The sequence below is a fragment of the Zingiber officinale genome, chromosome 4A (assembly GCF_018446385.1).
Source record: "Zingiber officinale cultivar Zhangliang chromosome 4A, Zo_v1.1, whole genome shotgun sequence".
Taxonomy (NCBI): Eukaryota; Viridiplantae; Streptophyta; class Magnoliopsida; order Zingiberales; family Zingiberaceae; genus Zingiber; species Zingiber officinale.
The window spans coordinates 147,485,810-147,510,609 of NC_055992.1; the positions used below are offsets into that span (position 1 = coordinate 147,485,810).

The 24,800-nt window shown below is 40.5% G+C and overlaps 1 long non-coding RNA gene across 1 annotated transcript; it reads left to right on the top strand.

Moving 5' to 3' along the window:
* Window positions 1–21,590: 21,590 nt before the first annotated feature.
* On the top strand, window positions 21,591–22,020 carry LOC121973765. Its single transcript, XR_006109754.1, has 2 exons — window positions 21,591–21,759; window positions 21,849–22,020. It is a non-coding gene; the product is annotated as an uncharacterized LOC121973765 (long non-coding RNA).
* Window positions 22,021–24,800: the final 2,780 nt, after the last annotated feature.

Genomic DNA, 24,800 nt, shown 5'->3' on the forward strand with positions numbered 1-24,800 from the left:
TCCCGCCTGGATGGATCGCAAATCGAGAACGGTGAGCCTCCTGAAGTAGCTCCTGTAAGACCGAATGACACTGAGGTACGCATAATCTGCCTCGGAAGTATATAACACCCTCCTCGTCTCGTGTAAACTCGGTCTGCTGCCCGGAAGCTATCTGACTGCCAATAAACTACAAATGTTGATCACTGGTCTGGGCCTCTCGAATCTTCATCCTGATCGACGACTGAGCAACCATGGTAACCAGAATACCCTGCTCTATCGGTCCCTGCTCCTCAAGATCTAACTCAGAGAAACTCTGAATCAAGTCCGTGACTGAAGTCCGGTGGCAAGCCAAAGTCCCTCTGGACTTCCTGCTGAGTGCATCTGCAACTACATTAGCTTTACCCGGGTGATAGCTAATGGTACAATCGTAATCCTTCAGGAACTCCATCCATCTCCTCTGTCGGAGATTAAGCTTCTTCTGAGTGAAAATATATTTGAGACTCTTATGATCAGTGAGAATCTCAAATGTGATACCGTATAAATGATGACGCCAAAGCTTCAGAGCAAAGATGATGGCAGCTAACTCCAAGTCATGAACTGGGTAGTTCTTCTCATGCTCCTTCAGCTGACGAGAAGTATAAGAGACTACTCTGCCGTGCTGCATCAGAACAGCGCCCAAACCCTGTAGAGAAGCGTCGGTATAGAGTACAAATCCATCCTCTCCAAAAGGTAAGACCAAAACTGGAGCCGACACTAATCTCCGCTTCAGCTCCTGAAAGCTGATCTCGCAATCCTCGGACCATGTGAACTTCACGCCTTTCCTGGTAAGACGTGTCAACGGCATAGCAATACGCGAAAAACCCTCGACAAAACGTCGGTAATATCCTGCTAGTCCCAGAAAACTGCAGATCTCCTGCACTGACTTCGGCTGCTCTCAACTGGTGACAGCCTCGATCTTCTGAGGATCAACTGAAATACCTTTGCTAGAAACCACGTGTCCCAGAAAACAGACTGAGGATAACCAGAATGCACACTTGCTGAACTTCACGTACAGCTGATGCCGTCTAAGAGTCTCCAAGACTATACGAAGATGCTGTGCATGCTCCTCCTCGGAATGCGAATAGACCAATATGCCATCAATGAAAACGATAACAAACTGATCTAGATACTCCAGAAAGATGCGGTTCATCAAGTCCATAAACACCGCTGGAGCATTGGTAAGCCCAAATGGCATTACCAAAAACTCATAATGATCGTATCTGGTACGGAACGCTGTCTTCTGAATATCTGAGTCTCTGACTCTCAGCTGATGATATCCGGATCACAGATCAATCTTAGAATACACTGATGTACCTCTGAGCTGATCAAACAAATCCTCGATCCGTGGTAATGGATATTTATTTCTGACGGTCACTGCATTCAGCTGTCTGTAATCAATACATAACCTCATAGTGCCGTCTTTTTTCTTGACAAATAATACTGGAGAACCCCATGGGGAAACACTAGGGCGAATGAATCCCCTATCCAAAAGCTCCTGGAGTTGAACCTTCAGTTCGTTCAACTCTTTCGGTGTCATACGATACGGAGCTTTTGATGTCGGTGAAGTTTCCGGAATCAGCTCAATAGTGAACTCCACTGGCCTTCTGGGAGGCAAACCAGGAAGCTCCTCAGGGAATACATCTGGATACTCTCAGACTACAGAAACGTCGGAGAGCTGCGAACTGCTGCTGTCTTCAGTACTAATAAGAGATAATAGAAAACCATGACAGCAATGAGACAGCAGCTTCTGCGCCTGAATCGCCGAAATAATCGAGATGCCGTCATCTATGATGCCAGTGAAACTCTACGAGGGTTGGTTCGGAGGCCGGAAGGTGACCACCCTCGTCTGGCAATCAACGGTAGCATGATATACTGATAGCCAATCCATGCCAAGAATGATATCAAACTCGACCATCTCCAATACTAGAAGATCTACCGTAAGTATCATGTTGCCAAAGTCTAACGGGCAACCTCTGATCTCCTGGGTGACGTCTAATGTATCACCGGACGGTAGGGAGACAGTCAATCGCTGCAATCTAACAGTAGGTAATCTACCAATCTCCCGCATAAAGGTACGGGATATAAAAGAGTGCGAGCTACCAGTATCAATCAATATATCAGCGGAAAATGCATAAATAGAAATCATACCGCGGAAAACGGATCCGTCGGCCTGCTGTGCATCCTCCCTGGTAATCGCATGAACTTGTCCAGTCTCTGGCGGAGGAGGAGGAGGTAATGCTGCCAGCGGCTGCTGCGGCTGGGCAGAAGCCTGCCACTGAGGTGATGCTGGACTATGTGCCAGATAAGACTGAGAGGATGGTGACTGATACTGTGCAGCTGGCTAGGACTGAGTCTGATACTGCCCCTGAGTCAGATAATAAGGTCCTGGAACAAAACTCTGGGGTGCAATGGAAGCACTGGAGTACTCCTGTCCAAGCATGCCAAATGCTGCTGCTGAGGGAGCTGCTCCCTACTGATGCTGTGAGGAATGGACTTTCTGCCCTCCTCGATATGCCCCTGACTGACTAGACTGTCCCCTCTGACCTGACCCTCCGGAAGCCGTGTGCTGAGCCTTCAGCTGACAATCTCGGCTCTGGTGCCCAGGCAGTTTGCAATAAAAGCAAACTGGCTGTCCTAGAGAGCAAGCTAGGGTAAGGTGATCTCTGGATCCACATCGGAAACAATGAGTATCACCGGAAGGTGGTTGCCAGTTCTGCTGAGAAAACCGGGAACGTCCTGAAGAAGACCGCCCTGACTTATGAGGCCTACGAGATGCCCTAGAAGTACTCTGACCTGACCGTCTGCGACTACTCTGATGTTGTCCTGTCGCCTGTGACTGCTGGATCTGCCCTGATGTCTGACCCGTATACTTCCTTTTCCTGTCCGGATATGCTGTCTGCTGAGCTAACTCTATCATCAAAGCTCGAGCCAGTGCATCATAGTAAGATGTGATCCCTAAACCGGTAAGCCGTACATGCAGATAACCATCCAGTCCCTGAATAAACTGCATCATGCGAGTTGTGTCCTCCGCAACTAGCTCTGGACAAAACTGAGCCAACCGAAGGAATTCAGTATTATACTCGGTCACTGAGCGGTTATTCTGCCTCAGACTCATAAAATCCTGTTGGCGAGCCATCTGATAAGACAGTGGAAAGAAGCGGCTCTCAAAAGCCTCTCTGAACCTAGTCCACGTGACATTGCGCTCACCAATAATAGAACGCTGAGTAATCCACCAGGCATTAGCTTCATCCCGTAAATGATAGGCAGCCAGCTACAGATGAAGCACTTGCCCTTCGGCTTCTTCATTCCAGCTTTAAATCCCTTACTCTGAGATTTATTCACTTTCTTTGCTGAACCAGCTTGTTTCTTCTTCTTCTTTCCTTTCGGTTTAGAAGTAGAACCATTTTCAGCATAGTGAATTTGAGCATTGTGACGAAATAATCCTTCTGCTGCTTGAAGTTCTGTCAGTAGTTCCGCTAATGAATAAGCCCTCTTATTCATATTATAGTTCAGGCGAAACTGCTCAAAACTTTTAGGTAGCGTTTGGAGGATCATATCGATCTGGGTTTCCCCATCAATTTCTCCTCCAAGGATCTGTATCTCGTTCAGATAAGCCATCATCTTTAGGATATGATCCTTTACAGGAGTACCCTCATGCATGGTGGCTGTCATTATCTTTCTCATGGCTTCTTGCCTAGAAGCCCTATCCTGATGACCAAAGAGTTCTTTGAGATTGTTCATAATATCATAGGCTGTTGGTAAATCTTGATGCTGATGTTGCAATACATTTGACATTGAAGCCAAAATGTAACACCGTGCCATCTTATCTGCTTTTACCCATTTCCAATGATATTCAATCTCCTCTTGGGTAGATTCACCAGTAGGTGCATCAGGGCACTGCTCAGTCAGTACAAATTTATAGCTTTCAGCAGTAAGAACAATGTCCAGGTTTCTTTTCCAATCTATGTAGTTTGGTCCAGTAAGTCTATTCTGTTGAAGTATGATGGACAGTGGGTTGAAAGACATCCTAAGAATCACAAATAACTTTTGGTCAGAACTCTAAATTTAGAATAATATTGATTCCTCAAACAATACTATTTTAAATTAACCAACACATTAAAACACCATGAATTTTGTATGCCACGTTAGTGTGGACGTATACAAATTCAACATTTGTAAAAGGAGGGTTTTATCCCATTAATTTTATTATCTTGTCAACCTAACTTTTTGACAAATAAAATTAATAGTTGGTGTCTTTTGGTCACACAAATAATAGCAGTGACTCCGATGGGGAGGATACTATTAGATGTGTCTAAGTGTATATCATTACTTGACACTAAGTTCATTAATAAGATTATGCCCCTTCCGTTGGGGAAGATCACACGTTCTTAATTAACTTCCTATAGTCATCCAAAAATGGAAGTCTATTCTAGTGATCCACAAACAAGCTCATCCGTTATGGAGGAAGGCACTCAGAGCCAACGCGCAAGCTTGTTTGCATCACTTACAAACCAGTAATGGAGACCATGGGATTTATTTAAAAATCTCTCTCCCACTTAGTTATTTATAAATGAGGAATTATAACTATGCTAGCCTATTAAAACTTGTAAACTATCATTCACACACAGCATAACATAAAAGCAATAAATAGAAAATTTAATTTTCAACTATTATGGCTTTTATCTCTTATTGTCTTCCGTGTGTTGTCATCCCAAGCTGCTGCCATATTTGGCCACCGCCACCGGGTCTAGCTGTCGCATCCATCTTGCTCCTAGTTCCGCTGCGCCTCTGGTCCTTAGAAGGTTCCACGCTTTGCAAGATTCGATCCGCGACATAAATAGAATTTTACATTTTTGATCCTATATTCCATAAAAGGAATGTACATGTATCTAGATCAAAAATAAAATCCTAATAAAACTAAATACAGCTCCTGCTGTATTTTGATACAATCATGCGCACACAGATAAATGCCCTTGACACGTCCAAGGGTCTAATCACACACATAATAACTAAAAGCCATAATAGTTGGATCCTGCATCCACAAAGTTAGCACATCCTACTATTAACCTGCCTAAATTATGTATGACATGTGCATAATTAAACTAAATACCAAATACACAGAGGCAAAACCCTAGCTCTGATACCAATTGTTGGTTGCTACTCGGAAAACCTATAGGTTCCACTGTACAAAAATTTTGCACAAAGGTCTGAACCTTTTCCTAGCTACCATGTGTTCTTTTAAATTAAATTTTGGATCGCCTGCGGAACTTAACACGTTTGATCCAAAACTTAATCTATTTATTCTTTTAGGTTTTGACTTGAATCTCCTGCGGAACTTTACACGTTCGACCCAAGTCTCCTTAAGTTATTAATTCCATTAAATATTAATTTCTATAATTGGTTCCCAGTACTGACGTGGCGAGGCACATGACCTTCTTGGATATGGGAGCAACCACCACCGACTAGACAAAACCTTTTATAGAAAGCTAATATTTAATTTCCTAAAATAACTTTAGGTTAACCAAAAAGAACAATCAAATCACAAGGAAAAGAAAAAACAAAAGAACACAGCATCGAAAAAACATATTCGAAATTCTAGAACGTAAGCCTCTTGTATTTGGTATTATTTCCATAAATAACTAGCATGATGCGGAAATAAAAATTACTAGTTATACCTTGTAGAAAAACCTCTTGATCTTCTACCATATTCCTCTTCTAACCTCGGACGTTGTGTGGGCAACGATCTACCGAGATGAGAAACCACCAACCACCTTCTCCTCCTCCAAGCAAGGTTCGGCCACAAAGGAAGAACTTCACCAAAGAAGAAAACCAAAATACTAACCAAGCTCCAAGAGATGTTAGCTTTCTCTCCTTCTTCTTCTTCTTCTCCAAGTAGTATCCGGCCACCACAAGAGCTCCAAGGAAGGGAGAGAGGTTCGGCCACCACAAGAGGAAGAGAGGGAGAGGATGGCCGGCCACACCAAGAAACAAAAAGGGAAGAGAAAATAATAGAGGTTCTATATCCATGAAGGCACCCTGACCCCTTCTTTTATATTCCTTGGCCTAGGCAAATTAGGAAATTTAATTACAATAAAATTTCCTTAATTTTCCTTGACATGAATTAATTGAGAAAAATAAAATAAAATTTCCCAATCAACTTGTGATGGCCGGCCACAATCAAAAGAGCAATTTAGGAGAGTTTCAATCAACAAATTAAAACTTCCTAATTTGTTTCCGGAAATTTAAAAAAAATAAAATTTCTCTTTAAAAATCTCTTCATGGTTAATAAAAGGAAATTTCTATAATTTTAATTTTATTATCATGTGAATAATTTTAAAGAGAAAATAAAATATCTCACCAATCTACAAATAAGGAAAGAGATCTAATCTCTTTCTTTAATCTTTTGTAGATCTTTTATAAGAGAGATATTTTAATTTAAATTCTCTTTAATAAATTATTTCTTCCACATAATAAAAATAAAAATTAAAATTCCTTTTTAATTTAATTTGGCCGGCCCCACTAGCTTGGGTTCAAGCTAGGGCCGGCCACCCAAATTCATACCTAGGCCGGCCCTAGCTTGTTCCCAAGCTAGCTTGGCCGACCCCTATTGGGTGGGTATATAAGGTGGGTATAGGTGGGTATAGAACTCTATAAATAAGAGGCTACGATAGGGACCGAGAGGAGGAATTGGTTTTGGTCTCCCGATAAAATTAAGCATCCCGTGTTCGCCCCGAACACACAACTTAATTTTATCAATGATAATTCATTCCACTAGAGAACTATCATTGAACTACCGCACCAATCCCAAATTACATTTTTGGGCTCCTTCTTATTATGAGTGTGTTAGTCTCCCTGTGTTTAAGATATCGAATGTCCACTAATTAAGTGAGTTACTGACAACTCATTTAATTAATATCTAAGTCCAAGAGTAGTACCACTCAACCTTATCGTCATGTTGGACTAAGTCCACCTGCAGGGTTTAACATGACAATCCTTATGAGCTCCTCTTGAGGACATTATCAACCTAGTATCTCTAGGACACAGTTTCCTTCTATAATCAACAACACACACTATAAGTGATATCATTTCTCAATTTATCGGGCTTGTTGATTTATCGAACTAAATCTCACCTATTGATAAATTAAAGAAATTAATATCAAATATATGTGCTTGTTATTATATTAGGATTAAGAGCACACACTTCCATAATAACCGAGGTCTTTGTTTCTTTATAAAGTCAGTATAAAAGAAACGACCTCAAATGGCCCTACTCAATACACTCTGAGTGTACTAGTGTAATTATACAGTTAAGATAAACTGACACCTAATTACACTACGACCTTCTAATGGTTTGTTCCTTTCCATTTTGGTCGTGAGCTACTGTTTATAATTTATAAGGTACTGATAATATCATCTTCTGTATGTGACACCACATACTATATTATCTACAATATAAATTAATTGAACAACTACAACTAAATGTAGAAAATTTGACCAAATGTGATTCTTTATTCATAATGAATGTTTACAAAGCTTAGACTTTCAGTATACACTCCAACACGTATGTACTGGGGGCACAGGGGCTGCTGGTGCCGGATACACTGTAGATCCAAGTGGCGGTGGTACTGAATACGCTGTAGGCTGCGCTGGAGCAGATGTCGGGTACGTCAATGGTACCCCTGATGGTACCGGAACTACTGTAGGAATAGGTACGCTCGGCACAACTGAGGTGGGTACCTCTATAGGAGCCGTCGGGGTCTGAAAGCCCAACGTGCCCGCAGCATGCTGAGTTAGTCCCTGACTGACAGACTCACTAACAGTGGGCATCTCTGGCATATCCAGAGATCCCGTGGTCCTCCCACGTGGTCGTCCAGCACCACGTCTCTCAGCAATACGAGTAGATCGTCTCATATCTGTTAAATTAAATTACAGATATTACTACAAGTATAAAAATCATAAAAATAAACATCATACCTATTTGCTGTCTGGAGATGTTCCGTCGCTGGCCAGTCCCCAACTTTTGACCTCAAATTCCGAACGAGAATATCGCCGGAAATCCAAATAAATCCGAAACGAAAATCCGAAACATAACCATATCGAAAATCCGAAAATGCCCAGTTTGACTCGCAAACCTGGCTAACCAAATACCCAGAATACCAACAACAGGTATCCGATAAATCTCCAGAACACCAAAATCAGGTATCATAACCCGCTCTGATACCAATAAATTGGCATCAGATAAATCTCGAAAATCCATAATACAAAAATCCAACAAGTATCGCCAAACTTGGCGCTCTGATACCAAGTAAATAAATTGGTATCAGGTTATCCCAAACATCCAAAATACGAAAACAAAAGATCGTATAACTATGCTCTGATACCACTATATTGTCACGCCCCAGAGGAGTCCCTGACCGAGAAAATTTCGGCAGCATCTCCCCTGTACGGTGGACAATCTGAAACTTTTCTACATCCTCATATACCTCAGCCACAGGCGGCTGGAATAATAACAATAAATAAAAACAATCACCACGTATTTTACATAGATATTCATCCTCTGGCTATCACAACCACACAGTTAATAATAGTAATCACAAACAATAGTACTCTGACTCGAAATCCACCCTACTCAACTACACTCGTAAAGCTCAAATCCGGCGAACTCACCTCTTCTGCCATCCAGGCAGGCATGTAGTAAAAACATATCGAATAGAACATCCATCAATATCAAAAGAAAAACATACGATGTCCAAGTATCCAAATAACCAAGTACACACATAAGCAAATAAAAACCAAACCAAATAGTAAATAAATCCTCGAGGTCTGCAGGGATCTAGCACTACGTGCAGTGAGGACTAGCGACTGGAACTCCCTCCGGACAGCATCAACCTGAAAATAAGAACAATGGAGGCGGGGTGAGTCCAACACTCAGCAGGTACAATTGATATGCAAAGTAAAGAAATAACACCTAACACTAATCATGCGTACAGTCTCCTGATATAAGAAAGATAAAAATATGCATCTGAAGTAAACAGGAGAGGAACTGTACTAACCAGGACCTGAGTATAAGGACAAACAGTCCGAGTGGTATAGGACTCCTGTATGCATGTCAAACATAGGTATCCAAACAATATACAGCATATAAATGCAGCAAGCACAAACACGAGCAATAAATGCATCATGCATATGATGCCAATGATGCGTCTTGGTCACCCCTGACGCCATTCACACAATAGTGAGGCCGAGTGGGTAGGGCTGTGACAACCGTGCACTCTGTCGTCACTACTCCTGATGAGTGACCGAGTGGACGGGATGCTGTCGGAGTACACCTATCCTCCTATCCCAAATCATAAATGGGGGAGCGCAATGCTCTCATCTCCCGGTACTCAAAGACGGGGAGGAATCCCTGCCGGATAACACGTTGTGTCACACTACCCATGAGCGGACCAACGGTGCCTAACAGAGTCCTTGCTGCAACACACTCGGCCTGAATCGACCACTAACCCATGAGTGGTGGTGTGTGCAGATCCATGTAACTGGCGATGTGCTCAACAATAATGGAGCGGACTATCGCACAACATGCAATCATGCAAATGGTGCATGGCACTAACCACAAAATATCCTGACCTAATCCACATGTATATAAAAATGTATCATAGGTTAACGAATCAAAACAATCCAAAGGTACACAGAAGGTATAAAACCAAGGTCCTGAACATGGTAAAGCATGGTATATCACTACCCTTATAAGCATGTATAAACAGGTAAAATATACATGAGATGCAAACCAATCAATCAATCAAGCATGTACCAAGATTTGAGTAGTGATTAACCGAAACAGATAACAAACACAATTAATGCAACATGTTAATTTCATTACTAAGCATATCAAAGACAAAAAGTCAAAAGTACCCGCCTCCGATAAGAAAAGTCCAAATCTGACTCCGAGATACCCGTCTCGCGTCAAAGTCCTGTGTCACCAATATATATACATTTTTATTTAGCTACAACCCATATAAATAGCCAAATAAAAATCTCTAACACTAAATTAGGGCAAAACCTTAATCCATAAACCTTAACCAACTAGGGTTAGCTTCCTAAACCCTAATTCGTTCCACTATACAATTTGATCAAGGTCTATATATATATATATATATATATATATATATATCCAGTCTAACATAATAAATTCGAATCAAATTCCATTTATTAACCTTTCCTTCAATTCAATGCATGCTACAACAAAAGAAACCACTGCACTACATCTTACCTCAATTTCCACAGCCGTTCTTGCTGTTGGAAATCAAAGAATTTTGCTGGAAGCAGTGACTGCCGGATCCAAGAAAAACCCCACAGCAATTTATCCTCTTCTGGAATTCTAATACCCTGTTCGGACCAAAATTGAAGTCAATAGTGGAGATCACAAATCAGATTCGGGATTCAACCACAGTACAGAATTAAATCACCATAATCCCAATACCAACCATACTTACCTCCAAGATCTGGCTAAAACACAGCTCGGTATTGTCTTCGGCACTATCAAACAGAGACACAATGACGAAGATGGGAAGAGGGAAAAGGGCCACGGCACTGTGGTGGTCGGCGCTGGGACTCCAGGGGAAAGGAAATAGGTCGGCTGCCGGCGTGATGCTCAGCTCAGGGAAGATCGCTGGCAAATGCAGGGGTCGGCTAGGGCAAAGAGAGAAACCGTTGGAGTTCTTGTGGCTGATGCTCGGCGTCGGCAGAGGAGAAGATGTAAGAGGAGAGGAGGAAACCAAGAAGAGGAAGTGGAGTCAGGCGCGGCTTAAATCGTGAAGTAGAGAAGAACCGCCACGGTTAGGGCAGGGAAGTAGGAGAAGAGTTGCGGGGATGGCTCGGGTTCGGCGAGATGTGGAATAAGAAGAGGAAATAAAGAAAATAAAAAAGAAATAAAAGAAAAGGAAATGTAAATATAAACATTTCCTCGCTTAAACGGGGTAGCCTAAATAGGCTTTTCCGGGCCCCGTTTTTATCCCCGTTAACTCGTCCGTACGAGCTCTGAAAAATTCTCGAAAAATTACCAAAAATTCTGGAAAATTCTTTTATTCATATTCGCCTATTTTCGGTATTTTACATACAAATTCAATTGTTCGTAAGAGGAGGTATTACCCATTTTATATTGTCAACCTAACTTTATGACAAGTAAAATTACCTCAAACACCGTGAATTTTGTATGACACGTTAGTGTGGACGTATACAAATTCAAACATTTGTAAGAGAGCGGTTTTACCTAACTTTATGACAAATTAATAGTTGGTATTGCTTTGGTCCCGCAAAACAATAGCAGTGACTCCGTTGGGGAGGATACTATTGAATGCATCTAAGTGTATACCATTACTTGATACTTAGTCCATTAAATAGGATTATGCCCCTTCAGTTGGAGAAGATCACACGCTCCTAAATAATTTCCTATAACCATCCATAAAGGAAGTTTGATCTAGTGATCCGCAACAAACCCATCCGTTGTGGAGGGAGGCACTCAGAGCCAACACGCAAGCTTGTTGCATCACTTGCAAACTAGTAATGGAGACCGTGAAATTTATTAAAATCCCTCTCCCACTTAGTTATTTAAAATGAGGATTTTAACCTATACTAGCATACATCACATGCACAAAAACATCACAGTAAATAAAAGCAATAAATTTGGAAATTAATTTTCCAACTATTATGGCATTTTCATCACTATCCTCCGTGTGCTCCAACCCTAGATGCTGCCATCTTTAGCCACCAACATCGGGTCGAGTTGTCGCATCTATCTTGCTTCTTATTCCGCTGCGCCTCTGGTCCTCCAATAGCACCAATCCTCGCAAGGATACGATCCGCGACAAAAATAGAATTTTATATATATCGATCCTATATTCCATAAAGGAATGTACATGTATTCTAGATCGAACAAAAAAATAAAATTCTAAAACTAATACAGCTCCTACTGTATTTAATACATACAATCATGCACATACAAAATAATGCCCTTGACATGTCCAAGGGTCCAATCACACACAATATCTATATGCCATAATAGTTGGAGCCTGCAACCACAAAGTTAGCACTTCCTACTATTATCCTGCCTAAATTATGTATGACATGTGCATAATCTATTTGAAAACCAAACACACAGAGGCAAACCCTAGCTCTGATACCAATTGTTGGTTAGTCTTAGGAAAATCGTACCGATTCCACTGTACAAAAATTTTGTACAAGTATCGAACCTTTCCTTAAATAACCTATTGTGTTCTTTAGAAGTTAAATTAGGAATCACAGATGAAACTTAACATCATTGATTCTAAATTTAACTTATCTGTTCTTGATGGTTTAGATTTGGATCGCAAGCGGAACTTAACACTATTAATCCAAATCCACCTATGTTATTAATTCCATTAAATATTAATTTCCAGAATTAGCTTCCAGGACTGCATGACGAGGCACATGACCTTCTTGGATATGGGAGCAACCACCACCGCCTAGACAAAGCCTTTTAAGGAAAGCTAATATTTAATTTCCTTAAATAACTCAGGTTTAACCAAAAGGAACAATCGAATCACAAATTCGAAAAATAAAGAAAACACAAACTCGAAAAATAAATATGAAAACTAGATCTAATGCCTCTTGTGTTTGGAATACTTATAAAAAGAAATAACTAGCATGATGCGGAAAACAATTGCTAATTATACATTCTCTTTGTATGCTAATGACCTCGAGATCTTCTGCCGTATTCCTTGCCTCGCCTTAGACGTCGTGTGGGCCACCTCATTAAGGAAAGAAATTAAAATTTTTTTATAAAATTTTATAATCCCTTATAAAATTTTACAAGCTCTCTTCTAATTTCCTAAAGTAAGAGTTAAAAAAGGAAAGTTTTAAAAATTAAAACCATATTTTAAAATTTAAAACTTCTCTTATAAAATTTTCTTTTTTAACATGGTGATAGAAAATTTAAATTTTAAAACTTCTCTTCCTTTTTTCTTAAACCATGAGGATGGTTAAAAAAGAAAAGCTTTAAAACTTTTAAACTTTCTTTTAGAACATGTGTCCTAATTCAAATAAGCAAAGTTTTTAAATTTAAAATCTCTCTTTTAAAACTTGTAGTTTTCTACAAAGAGAAGATTTTTAAAAATTCAAAACACCCCTCCTTGTTTAAATTATTGTGGTTGGCCCCCTCTTGCTTGGGCACCAAGCAAGGGACCGACCCCTTAAGAGGATAATGTGGTCGACCCTTGCTTGGTCACCAAGCATTGGGCCGACCCCCTTCTTGGATACCAAGATGGGCTTATATTTGGATGGACTTTAGGCTTTAATGAGGCTACAATAGGGACCTAGAGAAGAAATTGAATTTGGCCTTCCGATGTGCTTGAGTATCCCATGTTCGCCCCGAACACACAATTCAAGTTCATCGATAATAACTCATTCCACTAGAGAGTTATTATCGCACTACCGCACCAATCCCAAATTACATTATGGGCTCCTTCTTATCATGAGTGTGTTAGTCTCCCTGTGTTTAAGATAATGAATGTTCACTAATTAAATGAGTTACTGATAACTCACTTAATTAATATCTTAGTCCAAGAGTAGTACCACTCAACCTCATCGTCATGTTGGATTAAGTCCACCTACAGGGTTTAACATGACAATCCTTATGAGCTCCTCTTGGGGTCATTCTCAACCTAGATTACTAGGACACAGTTTCCTTCTATAATCAACAACACACACTATAAGTAATATCATTTCTCAACTTATCAGGCTTATGACTTATCGAGTTAAATCTCACCCATTGATAAGTCAAAGAAATAAATACTAAATATATGTGTTTGTTATTATATTAGGATTAAGAGGACATACTTCCATAATAACTAAGGTCTAGTTCTTTTATAAAGTCAGTACAAAAATTACTTACCTAAAATGGTCCTACTCAATACACTTAGAGTATATCAGTGTAATTTATTAGTTAAGATAAACTAATACTTAATTACACTACGACTACTTCAACGGTTTGTTCCTTTCCATCTTAGTCGCGAGCAACTTTTTATAATTTATAAAGAACCGACAACATGATCTTCTGTGTGTGACACCACACACCATGTTGTCTACTATATAAATTAATTGAATAAATTACATTTAACAAATAAATGTAGATATTGACCACTATGATTCTTTATTTCTAAATAAATGTTTATACAAAAGCTAGGCTTTTAGTATACACTCTAACAAGCAGCTGCTCCAATCCTGAGGAACCTACTGCCAAAATTTATGGCCACAGCTACCTGGAATTATTGATCTCTAAATCAAAATACCCAAAAATCAGCACTTGCCATGATCCAAGAGGTTCAAGTGCTACTGATTGAATTTGTAACCCAACCTCAAATCGGAAGAGTACTACAACCAATGATCTAATACATAGAAACAACAAAGATAAGCTGCTCACCTCATTGCTGTCTTGTTTGGATCTGGCAGCAAGAAGAAATCTAGGGCACGACGCTAGGGCATAAGGTCGACGGCGGTGCTGGGTCGGACCTGGTGGTCGGCGACAGTGCTAGTAGGAGTGACAAGGTCGTCGGGGTTGGCAACCTAGAGCAGAGGGGCGACGCTCAACACTGTGGCTCCCGGCGAGAAGGAAGACTAGGGCATGACGATCGGCGTTAGTGCGTAGATCCGAAGAGGGGAAGGGCGGCGGCGCTAAGGCAGAGGGATCGGCGGCTGGCGAGAGGTGTCGGCCGTTGCAACAGAGGTGACACGAGAGAAAGGGAAACTTTCGGTGTTGCTCGACCGTAATGGAGGAAGAGATGGGGAAACAGAAGCTTGGCTGGCGCGAGAGAGTGAGGGAGGATCTAGGGCTCGGGGAGGAAGAAGGAGAAGAGGAAGAGATTGATGAGGCTTTAATCGCGAGGGAGTGCGGCGGTTTGTAGCGCTGGTTAGGGCATGCGTGAGGGGAGAAGGAAACGAGGGAGAAAAATAAAAGAAAGAAAAAGAAAAACAAAAAGGAAAAGAAATCAAACTTTTCCTCACATAAATGGGATAACCTAAACAGGCTTTCTTTGGGCCTAATATTTATCCTCGTAACCTGCACCATACGTTCTTCTAAAAATTCCTAGAAAATTTCTAAAATTTCCGGAAAATTCCCTTATGGTGATTCTCCCTTTGTTTGGTATTTTACAGTACTAGCAGATTAGGCGGTAGAGAACCTAGTTAGGAATCAGACAAGGAAACTATAAATGGAAACTAGGTGAATTCAAGTCCAAGATGAGTTGGTTGGAGCTGAGATCTTGGCATTTATGTCCAACCAAGTACATTGCAAATGGGATTAGTGTTGGTTGTTTTTTTTTTGATAAATGCTAATGAATCAAGTGATACCAACCTTACATACAATAAGAAAGACATATGTTGTCCCTTCCAAGTCTATCAGTGTCCTTCCTAATTGTGAGAAAGAAGTGTATAACACTACTAAAGTAATATTTAGGCATCTTTTGAAAAGCTAACATGTTTATAATTGATGATACATTTAACATTTGTAACAAAGTATGAGAGAGATTTTCATGAGAAGTGAAATTATTATTTATAAATAAATCAAACTTAGTCCCCTCTTTCAATGTTGAGAGATAATCAGAATTTTATTCTTAAAGTCTACTCTCCGTGAAAGTAGGTGAATGTGTAGGATCGTTATGCACATAAGATGGGAGTAAATCACGTGGTTTTAAAAAACTTATCTTTTACTGTTTTGAAAATGAGTACACAGCAGAATTAAAAACAAAATCAGAAAACACAAGTACGCGACCGATTACTTAGTTCAAAGTCTCTGGCGATTCCTACTCTAAAACACATGACCCCTCGAATCATATCGATGGATAATCCACTATAAAACTCTTCTGAAACTACCAGAAGAGGGAATCATATACAATAGAAAACTAAGGACAAGTGTAACAATCTACACTTTCTTTTATACAATAATTAAGCACTTAATTAAATCTTTTGTTAGCCAACACATGAAGATTATCGAATCGAGTTCGGTGTCGGGTGACTTCTCAATAGTAGTAGGGCATAGTAGCATCATAGTACAGTGGGAGGATGAAGTCATAACAACCGAAAACTCGAAAGGTCACGTATTGAAGTTGTGTAGAATGCTTGGCTGTCACAGTACAGTAGAATCTTCCTAGCAATAATGACTTTGATGATCAAAGCGTTGTCATGGGACACTTGATAGTGGGTGTCCCCATCATAGATAATGCTAGGTATTTGATAGTGGGTGTCCAACAGCTTGTTGTTGCGCCAACCTTTGCACTTTTGCCACCACTAGTAGGTCAAAATCCAATTATGACAAGGTGACGGTTGTGAGTTTTCTAGCGTCTTCAATGTCCATGCTGCATAATCAAGTGTACTTCCCACAGATGACACCAAATTTCTTCCTATCTATAGTCAGTGAAGATAGACACCTAATGAGATGGAGTGTATGATAATCTCAAGAAGACCTTGAATGAGAAGAGTCTCCAGCTGTGAGGGAGCCTACCATGTCACAGGGAGGGGGGTCCCTGGCGCAGTTAGTCCAATGATCAAGTTAGTGAGGCGGCTGAGTGAGGCTAATCAAAGAACAGTGATGATGAATAATGAAGAGCAACTAGAAAAACTTACTTGCGCGTGAGGAAGGGATCCATGTTTATAGTGTTGTTTCTCTTAACCCACATAACAAGGCATATTTCTATAATAAGACCTACCATACTGTCATACTATCCAAATTTTACCAAGTAGTTTTTGCGTACAACTGGTGGAAGCGTCCACTATATAGTCTATGCAAAGAATATCCCAGTGATTCTCTGATGGCGACCATTATGCATGGTGTTAAAAGGCCTATCGGGTCGATGGACTGACGGGTTGTTATCCTGTAATGGTGGGCCTTTCAGGGATTTTAGGCCTTAATGGACTTTGATGATGTTCCTGCAGTAGCCCTAACCTTTGATGATATCCGATTGGACCTTACTCCCAAACAAGTCCGATCAGATAAAAGGTCTAGAGCTTAGCTATCAGAATTCATAAATTCTAGTACTTAGCTTGGAGGTCTAGAGTTCGAATCCTGGGGAAGGCAAAAATCCACTAGCCAGGGGTGGGAAGACCTAGTGAGTAATGACACGGCCGAGGGTCGTTGGTCGACAACATAAGGGATCGCCCACCGAAAGGATCGCCAAATGAGCCGCCAGTTGGGCCTCCCAAGGGGTTGAGGGGTCGGGTCATTACAATAACACTCACTTGGCTACCAGGATTCATAAACTCTAGTACTTAGCTTGGAGGTTTAGAGTTCGAATCCCCGGGAAGGCAAAAATCCACTGGCCAGGGGTGGGAAGACCTAGTGAGAAACGACACAGCCGAGGGTCGTCGGTCGATAACAAAAGGGGTCACCAGTTGGGCTGCCCAAGGGACCACCAAGGGGCCGCCTGTTGGGTCGCCCAAGGGGCCGAGGGATCGGGGCCGAGGCGCTCACTTGGCTACCAGGATTCATAAACTCTAGTACTTAGCCTGGAGGTCTAGAGTTCGAATTCTAGGGAAGGCAAAAATCCACTGGGCAGGGGTGGGAAGACCTAGTGAGTAACATCACGGCCGAGGGTCATCGGTCAATGACATAAGGGGTCGTCAGTTGGGCCACCAGTTGAGCCGCCCAAGGGACCGCCAAGGGGCCACCAAATGGGCCGCCAGTTGGGCTGCCCAAGGGGCCGGGTTGTTACAATAAAAAGGCCCCTCGGCCCCTTGGGCGGCCCATTTGGCGTCCCCTTGGTCGGCCCAACTGGTGACCCCTTATGTCGTCGACCGACGACCCTCGGCCGTGCTGTTACTCACTAGGTTTTCCCACCCCTGGCCAGTGGATTTTTGCCTTCCCCAGGATTCAAACTCTAGACCTCTAGGCTAAGTACTAGAGTTTATGAATCCTGGTAGCCAAGTGAGTGTCGGACTAGGTCGTTACAAAAGGCACTGGGTACTAACTAGTACGGTTTAGATGGATTTTGACGGCTCAATCTATCTAACGGTTGCCATCTATTTAGCCAGAATGTAGCGCTTGAAAAAAAAGGATAATTAAAGCATTAATACGTGTAAGTAATTAATGTATAAATAAGTTAACGAACCCGACCCGAATGGCTAGCAATCCAACTAGACTTATCCTTTAATTACATGTTTTACTTCCCCTCCCCTCACCTTGGTAGCCACCGACCAACCCCATCCAAATACTAGCAACTTCGGAGTGGATAAAGGAAGAACCCCGTCGAAATGCCTAAGGTCGTCTTTCCCTACGTCTCGCTAATCATCTCCAATACACAAAAACACCAAGGCAAGTTCTCTTTTGATAATTTTTGATATTTACTGTATCATATGGATCATAGTATAATATTTTAATTTACGTCGTAAGGTTTTCTATTCTGATTTTATTGCACTACATGGATTATATTTGCTTTTCCACTACAAGAAAAATCCTCATAGACATTGGTGGAACAACAACGGTTTTAAACAAAAACCGATGTCTTTGAGTATTTTACATCGATTTTTCCAAAAACTGGGTTCTATGAGCGCAAATTTTTGCTCATAGACATCGGTTTTTTAGCCGATGTCTATGAGCACCTTTTTTTTCATTAATAGACATCGATTTTAACCGCGATTTTTAAAACCCGGTGTCTATGAACCAAAATTTTGGCGGACTTTCTTAGCGCGATTTCTTTTGGGCTTCTCCTCGCCCACCATAAATCGAAACCCCTAATCTTCTGCATCCTCCTTTTAGGAGTTACCATTTGAAAGACTAGCAATGGATCTCTCGATGGCGATGTGGACGGCGGCGGTCGTCGGCGCTGTCGCGGTCTACTGGTTCGTGTGGGTGATGGGCTCGAAGGAAGTGAAAGGAAAGCGGGAAGTGAACCTTAAGATGAGATTGATCATGCGGGATAAGGTGCAGGACAAGTACAAGCCTTCTTTCTCCGCTCCAAGGAGGGCCAAGCACCATTAAGTGAGAGTTAGATTCCCTCGTTTCCCCAATCTGATCGCCATCCGAACTCCTAGGGTTCGACGTCCGGTGGCTCCTTCTTGTTCCGGCAGCCTCTCCGGCCCTTCCTCTCCCCCTGCGTATCTTCCATTCTTGATGCAGGACAAGGCGGCCGCGGAGGATGGCGAGAAGGAGACTTTTTCCTCTTTTCCGAAGCAGCCGCGCCACTGCGAAGTCGAGATGCCCCTTACTGATTCCGAGGAAGACTCTTTCCTCTTTCCCGTGGAGGAGATCGTCCAGTACCCTCTTACGGGATACGTCGCTCCCTCTTTCATCAGCTTCAGCCCCGATGGTACCCTCCACCGTAAAGTCTTCGCCTTTGATGTTGCCTCACGGCGGCAGGAGCTTGTGTTTTGCCTGCCTGATGGAGGCGGCCTCGATGAGAATAATCTCTCGGCTGGAGAGAAGCTGAGGCGAGAGAGGTTAAGGGAGAGGGGATTGGGAGTCACGAGGTACGAGTGGAAAACGAGGTCGACGTCCTCTTCTTGCTCCGCTCCAGGGAAGCCCACTATCATGGTGCCATTGCCAAATGGGGTTTGTGCTCTGCCCTATTTCCTAATTTAATGAGCAAGTGTTGACATTCAGCTAATAGATCAATTGTATTTGAAGCAATTTCTGTTTTGAACATTAAAATACTTCATCACAAGTAGTTATTCTGCGTGCCTTTCTACCTGTTGATCTTAAACTTTCTTCTTTGATTATGATATATTAAGTGATCACTATCTGTTTCATCAGGTATATTTCCAGGAAATATCAGGCTCAAAGCCAGAGCTCAAGCTTACATGTTGTCACCATTGGTGCTTTCTTTGTAAGCTTACAATTCAATTTTAATTATTGTTCCTATTTTTCTTACATATAAAAATATAAGAATCCAAAACACATCAACATACTAATTTTAGCTGGAAGTGTAAATTTGTTTTTTCTTGCATTTCTTGGTGGCAATATGAGCATTTATTTTGTTTAGTGAAATTTCTTATGAAAGTTTATTATCAACTTAAATGGTGCAATCATCAAGGTAGTTTTGCTAAGTGATACATTTTCTTGTTTAAATTAGGTCTTCTAAACCTTATTACATACATTAAAATATGCATAATGGTAGTTCCTTAAAAACTGCGAAAAGTGTAATTGCTTCTGAGATTATTCATATGCATACATATATTGTTTATGGAAGTGTGGTTCTGTGTGTCTAGTTTTGTGGTGATACACATCTTTGGATAGGCTGTTTCAAAGTATTTACCATGTCACTGTTCCTGCAACACAGAGTTTGTCTGGTTACTAGAATTTACCAAAACTGTGAAGTTGCCAAAAGGTATTTGTTATTTATCCTGTCTCTTAAGGTTTTAGATAGTATTAAACATTATTTCTTTCTGACTCGTGTAATGGTTCTATAGCCTAAATGTGGCATCAAAACAACACAAGTTAAATAGCTGGGTGATGTCTAAGGATTTCTATATATTAATATCTGAATTTAGCACAAATTTGCCATTCATATTAATATCTGAATTCTCAGTATCTGATTCTATAACCAATTTAACACAAAATTGCTGTTCATATCAATATCTGATTTCTCAGTATGCGATTCTATTAACTGAATCACCATGTTTATTGTCGACACAATATTCAGAAGCGAGATGCACCTCCTGGTGAAAAGCCAGAGCCTATGAGGACGCATCTTAGGAACATGATCATAGTCCCAGAGATGATCGGCAGCATCATTGGCGTATACAATGGACAAACCTTCAATCAGGTTGAAATCAAGGTAACTATTTTACTAGGTTTAACTAGTGCATAATCAAGATTGTTATCTTATTTTTGATTTTTCTGACATCAGCCCGAGATGATTGGTCATTACTTGGCTGAATTCTCAATATCATACAAGCTCGTGAAGCATGGAAGGCCTGGTATTGGTGCTACTCACTCCTCCAGGTTCATCCCTCTCAAGTAAAAAAATCATGTTCGGAGGATAAAGATCATGTATGCCTCTCGATTATCTTTAGTTCTTGTATTCTGCAATAAACCATCGGTGCTTTCTTTGTAAGCTTACAATTCAATTTTAATTATTGTTCCTATTTTCCTGTGTTGGTAAGAATTCTATTGTAATGTTTATTCCTATTTTTCTAATTCTCTTTTCTCTGTTCTCATTCCTGAGTTGAATTTTTCTTTTTGCTGTTGGAACATCCATTAGCTATCTGATGTGTAATTGAGTATTGTTTTCCCCTATTTATATTAAAAGCATCTATATTAGTTTGTCACAGGCTTTTTAATGCACAGTAGCTTCTAATTGCCTTGTCCTTTTATTATTAGATATATGGGCACTGTCACAGGGATAAGTGATCTAGATCCTGTCCGATGGCCAAATTCATATTGGCGCTCTTGAAGGTATATATACTGAAGTTTTCTGACTTTCCTCTTCAGCAAACCTGCCATGTGATAACCATTTTCTGACTTATATAGTAACATGTAAAAGTGTTGCAATCCATTAATGTTTCTTGAATGCCACCGCTAAGTTCTTAATTTGCCACTTCCTCTTGAAACTGAATCTGGCTTTTCTTGTAGGTTGGCTGGGATGAGTCAACTTCTGGAGAGAGGCAGCCAAGAGTCTCTTTGGGAGATTGAGCCTTTAACAACGTTTCCAATGTATCCATCTTCCTTTCCACTTAGGCTCAAGCGCCCTTGGCCTTCTGACTTGCCCTCACTACATGGTACTTATCATGTTTGCTTGCTGAATCTTAACTAAACAGGTATGAACTCCTTGTTACTGCCATCTCACTTCTGTCAACTATATGTTTAGGTGGGAGAGATGATCTTATGTGGCTTCGAGATGGAGACAGAGCAATCCAGTCTTTGAATTTCCAGGGATTCTGTAATCAGACGTTTACCGAGTGCTATTTCAAAAGCTGGAAATGTGAGTGGCTGAAGGGGAAAAAAACACTAGGGAAGATTTAGTTAAATCTTTGCACAGAACAAGAAGGATAACGTTGGCACCAGTAAGAAGAATATTTGTGTACTATATATTACCTTTTGATGTTGTAAGAAGAATAATTATATGTAATTTGTGGATACTGACTTGATGTGCACAATATCTATTATCTTTTTATGTTGTAAGAAGAATATTTATGTGTTGGTTATATGGATATTGACTTGGTGTGTTTAGATACATCGGTGCATTTTTATTTGTGATTTTCTTAGTGAATTAATAATATTAACTTAATTTTATTATTTGCTTGGTGATAATATTGGTTTTTCACTATTTCAGAAATCAAATTTGTGTCGTTAAACAATATTGATATTACATCGGTTTTCCACCGCTGCAAAACCGGTGTCATTAACTAATATTACATCGGTCATATACTGCTGCCAAAACTAGTGTTATTAACATATAATATTACATCAGTTTCACACCCGATGTCGTTAAGTGATACTACATCAGTTTTAACCCGATGTCTAAAATGACAGACCTTTTACATCGCCTTCATAGACATCGCTCGAAAATCTAATAGACATCGGTGGAAAACCGATGTCTATGAGGGTTTTTATTGTAGTGTTCGCTATGTTTCTGTTTTTCTCTCGCGCTACATGGATTATAAATGTGAAAGCATGCATAGTACATAGTATAACTAGATAGATTAAGGATGAGGGAGTTAAATTGACGTACAATTGCTTTGCTCTTTAATTCTTTTGAACGTGATACATCTTGACTTGCCTTGTTTGATCAAATAGGAAGAATTATTAATCTGATTGCATTGTTTTATATTATTTGTTGCATGCAGAATTTTGTAGCTCAACGGGTTATTGCATTGTTTTATATTAATTGCAGGTTTGCAAAAGTTTGGTGGTTCAAAAAGGTTATTAATACACATGCACTTTGATAACTGGTCTAGTAGTATAGCCATGCAATATCAATCTTTGAAACGACACTAAAATTACCAGCTTCATACATCTTTTGTTATTTCGGCGCATTAAATGTTATCTAAAAGTTATGTCGTTACTAGTTGGTTTAGCTAGATATACTGCTAGGTTTTGGCTTGGCCATTTTATTCAAAATAGTATTAATTAACTTTTTTTTTCTCAGTATGTTGAGGTCCTGGCTCGATGAATCTTAATATGTTTCTGAGTGGTTGAAATTGTAAAAAGGTCAATAAAATAACTTAGTTTTTGATAGCTTTCTAAACATGTTTAGTTTAATAATGTAATCAGTATGAAATTATGTGATGGGTAGAGGAATCTGGTTTAAGAAGGGTCCGATGAATCTTACGAAAATAGAGGGATTAGGGGATCTGACTTAAGAAGGGTCCGATGAACGTTACCGAGACAGAGGGGTTACGGGATCCATCTTAAAAAGGTTCCATGAACCTTACCGAAGTAGAGGTGTTAGGGAATCCGACTTAAGAAGGGTTCGATGAACCTTACCAACCTGTTATTAGGGTAAATATTTGGCCAAACGATCAGAGGTTAAGATATAAAGTAAATACGTTTGATGACCTGCATTCTTGTAATTTACAAGTCTTACAAATAAAATAAAATTCAACGAAGGTTAAATATTGAAGGTAAATCTACGAAAAAATTTGGAGGTTCATGGAACTAATGTCAGAAGATACTCTCTATCATTATTTAACATGGTAATTATCAAGATATTTTTTGTGAATGCGACGAATGCTATTTATGTAAAACGGTTGAACTTACTATGTCTTTAGACTCACTAGATCTATATGATGTAGGCAATAAGGAGACGACATGACTTGATGGATGAGAGTTCCTGTACCTATCATTGCACACCCAAGGGCTTCTTTTATTAGTTTACATTTCTTCTTTCATTAGGATGTTGAGTCCTCTAGTCAGAGTTGAGCTACTCTATTGGTAATTGATTGAGTCCATCTCACTAGTCAGTTGCACCCTTTGTTCTTTAAAAGATTTAATTCACTATTATGATGTTTAATCTCAGTTTATTATGGGCTTCATGTTGAACCAGTTTGTAAGGCATTATCAATCAAAGTTGTTGATTTAAATTGAGTCTCTTTAAGGTTGATATTGTGAGGTTCGTCTATATAATGGTCTAGGATGTTTCATTTGCCATCAGAGCTTTGTTCCTGATTAAGGGTTATGCCACTATCGGTTACGGGAAGCTCAAGAAGTCAAACCCAAAGTATGTAAGTTTAGAGGTACAATAAATTTGTTTCTAGATATCTGAATGAGTTTGTTTCTTTCAAGGATTCCTCCTAGGCGGTACGTAAGGAGGAATCAGGTGGATGAGGGGGGAGGCATGAGGGGGCACCCTTTCCTCAGCCTTTGTCGGAGAGGCAGGAGGCGCCACCACCTCCACCCCACCTCCACATATGGATGCTAGCACTCATATGCTAGAAGGTATGGTGAAAGTATTAGAGAAACATGCAGAAACTGCTCGCAAAGTTCGACCAGAAGCAATTTATGAGTGATTCAGGAGGATGGACCCTAAGGATTTATTGGACACTACAAACCCATTCATGGCAGAGGGATGGATTAGATCTTTAGAGGTAATATTCAAGTTTATGGATATGACTGATGCAGACAGGGTACATTGTACTACCTATTTGCTAAAGGAGGATGCCTCCTTGTGGTAGGAAGGGGCAGAGAAGTGCATCGACCTGAATTCCTTGACTTGGGAGGGGTTGAAGAAGATATTCTACGAGAAGTACTTCATGACAGATGTGTGGGCGCGAGTGAAGAGAGATTTCATGAGCCTCCGCCAGGGAGACTTTCGGTTGCG